The sequence below is a fragment of the Tenrec ecaudatus genome, chromosome 8, assembly GCF_050624435.1.
Source record: "Tenrec ecaudatus isolate mTenEca1 chromosome 8, mTenEca1.hap1, whole genome shotgun sequence".
NCBI classification, from domain to species: Eukaryota; Metazoa; Chordata; class Mammalia; order Afrosoricida; family Tenrecidae; genus Tenrec; species Tenrec ecaudatus.
Window position 1 is genome coordinate 2774870 of NC_134537.1, and position 4858 is coordinate 2779727.

General features: G+C 47.2%; 1 non-coding gene across 1 annotated transcript; it reads left to right on the forward strand.

Moving 5' to 3' along the window:
• Positions 1–1601: 1601 nt before the first annotated feature.
• On the forward strand, positions 1602–1764 carry LOC142455923 (U1 spliceosomal RNA). The gene has a single exon (XR_012786030.1). It is a non-coding gene; the product is annotated as a U1 spliceosomal RNA (small nuclear RNA).
• Positions 1765–4858: the final 3094 nt, after the last annotated feature.

Here is a 4858-nt window from a genome sequence, read left to right on the forward strand (position 1 = left end):
GGAACCTTGATCAGGATATTTCCCTAGGGTGACAAACCCATAATTGCATTTATCAGCTTTAGGCTGTCTTGATTAATGCAACCTTCTATGATTTATCACCCGGAAGATTTTTAAACAGGTGTTCTTATTGAATAGACCGGAGTTGTCCGGGAATGGCAACACCGGCTCATCTCATGGATTTGTTCTGTGGAATTTACTGGGAGCCCATTACAAACAGAAACCGCCAGTCGTTCCGTAAAGAGCTGGGATTGGATGTTAGACCGTGATGTTTTCCACTGAGTGCTCTTGGTGCTTATGTTATATTCCGCTCATCCGCCCACAGGTGCTAGTGTTAAAACAGCACTGCTTTGGGGTCCACATTCCTTATCACTGGACCAGGTCTCAGATTCTAGCCAGTTTCCAAATAGCAAGAATGAAAATGGAGCCTACGAGGAAAGCATGACAGGGAGAATAAAATCGCACGAGCACACAGATGTGCCAGGACTATCCTGGTGTGGGCTCTCTCTTTTTCTATGTACTCCAGAAAACTTCTGGAAAGGCCTGGACCTGCTTTTGATTAACCTTCTATTGGCTTCTAGTAGGTGGAGGGCAACGATGCTCATAAACATCCTATAATGTACAAGATACTTATTCACAACAAAGAATTGTTTGGTTCAAACTATCACTAGGTCAGCGTGGAGGAACATGACAACAATGGGTTCAAAGATCACAAGTGTGTGGCTGGCACCGGACTGGCAACGTCTCACTCCCTTGTACAGAGCGTCGCTGTAGGTCTGGGCCATGTCAAAGCGGCCTCACAACAAACGAAGAACCAGAATAGGACTGTATTATTTTTTGCCTCGTACATTATGGGTTCCAGGTACAGAGACATCAGGGAAAACTGCAAACACTTGGCTACTGATGACATGTCAACTCATGCACTTGACAGGTTCGGGAAGTGAATTAGAAAGCGTGGAAATGCGGCCTGAGTGCCCATGCAAAGACACCGAGCAGCTACCGAGAAAAGGTATAAGTTTTGTTTAAAGAAATCATTAAGTTTTGTCATATAACAGGAGACTAAGGAAGGACGATGGGTAGTTCAGTGGGTCCCCTTTCTATGGGGGACCCAGCCAAAGCATCTCACATGTCACCATGGCCTGTTTGTCAATGGTGTGTCACCTGTTGTTAGTGCTGAACAAGGAGTCCTGGTAGTACAACAGTCAAGCGCTGTGCTGCTCAATCAACAGAAATACAAATGAGCTCACTCTATGGCTTTGTTGGACCAAGAACTGATGATCTGCTTCGACAAGGATGGCAGCCCAGGAACCCTCTGTCTGGGCAGCCTTCCTCTGGGCCCATCACAAGTGGTGATCAGTTAGATGGCACCTAACCACCACCACACAGTGCTGTACAGCAGCGTTTTCACAGGGTTCGCCTAAGACCATCGGAAAACACCATTTCTGATGGTCTTAGGAACCAAGACACCACTCCTCTATCCATCTCCAGGTGGGTCCGCCCAAATGCAGACACGCCCACAGACATGTACCCCGTGTGAAGACTGTGACCCACGCCACACCATGCGTCAAGACAACATTTCATTTCTTCATCATTAGAAATAAATATTTCATACCTGGCAGGGGAGACACCATGATCACGAAGGTGGTTTTCCCAGGGCGAGTCTCACCCATTGCACTCCGGGTGCGCTGACCCCTGTGATTTCCCCAAAGTGGGAAACTCAACTGCATAATTTGTGGTAGTGAGGGACTGCATTCACGCTTTCCCCTGGAAAAAAAGAGAAATATTTCATGATGTATAATTACATATTGTTTCTGTGATGAATCACTATGCTTTCCTGATGTTCACTTTGTAACCATGAAAATATACCCTGCCTATCAGATATTTACATGACAATTCAGAACAGTAGTAAAATGACAGTGAGGAAGTAGCAACGAAAGTAATTTTACGGTTGGGGGTCCACCACCACATGAGGAACTGCATGAAGGAGTCGCGGCGTGAGGAAGGTGGAGAACCGCTGCTCTACAGGTTTCCCTGTAGTGTTCCAACTTTGAGACACTAGAAAGAAAGGCTGGATGACCTGCTTCCACTAAGCTGCCCCGTGAAAAGCTTAGGGGTCCCACCTGATTTGCAAAGAGGAAGGAGGGCCATGGAATGGAGCGGGCCCGAGCTGGGTTTTCCAGTGAGCGTGAGGTGTCCATGACTCTGGACTCCAGGCAGCTCACACAGACACAGCCACAGCAGATGGTGTTTGAAAGGGGCCTCCCGTGGTAGGCCTTCGATACAGTGCTAAGGATTTGAGTTTGATTCTGTTGTCCCATGATTCTCTAACCCAGAAGCCAATCAGGAAGTTTGGGAGAGCTTCTTAAAAGGGCAGCTTCCTGAGCTTACTCCCAGATCTACAGAATCAGGAACAGCCTGGATAATGACCCTATTTATGTTTTTTAATGCCTTTAATCTTTCTTATCCATAACTCTACTTAGGAATCAAGAAATAATTAAAGTTTGTTTTTAAATAAAATTTATTTTGGGGTCCATTTTTAATTGACCGAAAAGTTGCAAAGATAGTGTACTCTTCCCCAAGTTCTCCCTAGTGTTAGCATCTCACAGAACCATGATCCATTCCTAAAACATCAGGAGATGAATGTGGTTTAACCAATGACCAACTGAACTTCAGGTTGTTTCAGGTGTTTTGGGTTTTTTCTCACCAGAATCTTTCCTTTTCTGCCCCAAGGTTAAATCTACTACTTTGCAATACTTTTCATCTTCATATTCCTTATTTTCCTCTCCCAAAGAAACAGACTCACCGCCATGGCGTCATGGAGTCAATGCTGACTCACAGCGGCCACCACTGGGTTTCTGAGACTGTAACTGTTCACAGGAGTAGAGAGCCCAGTCTTTGTCTCCAGAACTTTCCTAGTCAGTTACAGCTTCCCAGCCTTCCTTTATTCTCCATGAGCTGGAGAATTGTGAGGAGCACTGGTCAGATAGTTTGTAGAACACACTTGCTATCATTTTTTCGGTTATTCTGGTTTTTTGGAGCAAATCACTGGATCCGATCCAGGGCTGGGGCAAAGAGATTATGTTTCACCTCCTGGAGGGTATGGTCAAGGCGTTACTTGAATCTCATTAAGATTCAATGAAAGGAAAGAGAATTACCTGGGAGATCAGTTAACGAGATTCAAAATCAAGACAGATGAAGGGCAGAAGCGAAGCAGTGGCATTGTTGACTAAGAGCACACACCTGCACCATTCGTGCAGAGGGGAGCGGTGGGGAGACCATGGCTGCGGAAGTATCCGTGCAGCAAATGGCAAAGGAGGCCATCTCTGACCGCATCTGGATTCCTTAATGCCAAGAGGCAGGGGGCGGCATGCCTCTATGCTCCACCTTCCTTACGTACTCGGAAGCCAATCGTTCCTCCCATGCCTCTCTACCTCTCTGCAGTGCTCAGGAATTCATTACAATGGTCACCCAGAGTCACAGAAAATACGCACAATTACAGGGCTTTCTAAGAGTTGGTAACAGGTTATCACAAGTCAGGAGCAGCAAACAGTGAAGTATACAATCATGGGCCCAGAACAACACCTCTTCTCAGCAACCATGTCTCTGGTCCTCAGCCTCTTAGCCATGTGGTCCCTTGGCCCATGCCAACATGGACCGGGAAGCCTGCGCTTTCACTATCTCTGTGCTACTCCTCTTGCTCTGTACCATAGTCTCCATGCCACACGCTCTTCTGAAGCTCTCGGGCTTTCTCTCTGCTGCTGCTGCTGCTGCTCCTGCTTAAAGGTGGCTCATCCTCATAGCTACGCAGGTGGTAACAAAAATGGTCCTCACTCCTGACGTTGAGTCAATACCAACTCATTGTGGCCCTATAGGACAGGGTAGAGCTGCCTCTGTGGGTGTTGGAGACTGGAACTCTGTCCCGTGTAGAAAGCTTCCATTTTCTCCTGAGGAGCCACTGCTGGTTCCCAGCTGCTGACCTTGTCCTTAGCAGTGGTGCTAGTTACATAATCTGGTGTCAATTTGTGAAGGGGTGGAGTCTAGCCTGTCAATAAGGTCACAGCTTGATGACCCCATTGGGAGGTGCTAAGGAGATAAATAGCTCACTGGAGGCGGGACGCAACACATTCTCTGCTTCATTTTCTGGCTGACAAGACACATGGAGCTACACTAGAACCCTGGAGCTGGAGGAGCCATGTGGAGACCCCTGTCAGCACTGAGATGCATCCACTGCCACTGAATGCACACCCACTGGCGTGTGATCCTCCTGCATTCGGAGTATTTTGCGTGAGTCTGAAGAGGAATTTGTAGACTGGTATCAGGCATATAGGCTATTTTCAGGCTGAACAGGGCTGGGAAGTTTTCTTAATATGCAATACTCTTTGATATAAAGGACTCTATTACACACACGAGGGTCTCTGGATTTGTTTCTCTCGTCCACCAGGACTGACCCAGAAGCCCAACAGGAAGCACTCCACCGCCAGGGGACCCCTGGAAACTGTGCAGCGCCCTCTATTTAGGGTATCTAGACCCTGTTTGCGTAGCCCCGCCCAGTTACTCAGTGGGCGTTGCAGAAAAATGAGTTGAAGAATCATATCAAGGAAATCCACTCCACCAAAATCTTGATTAACTAGAAGATAAGTAAAATAGGAAACAGAAGAGGATGACTTGGGAGAGGAGTGTTTGAAACACCTCTGAACCTCCACATGGATGCCTTGAGGAAGCAGGTACCACTGAAAATGCACAAGCAAATTTACCTCCTAGGGAATTTCAAACCACCTGGACCCATTCAATGGCACAACACGGCTCTTTCCTGTTCTCCGACTGCCGTCTCACCAACATTGCTCCAGCCTAGGAGGAAGGC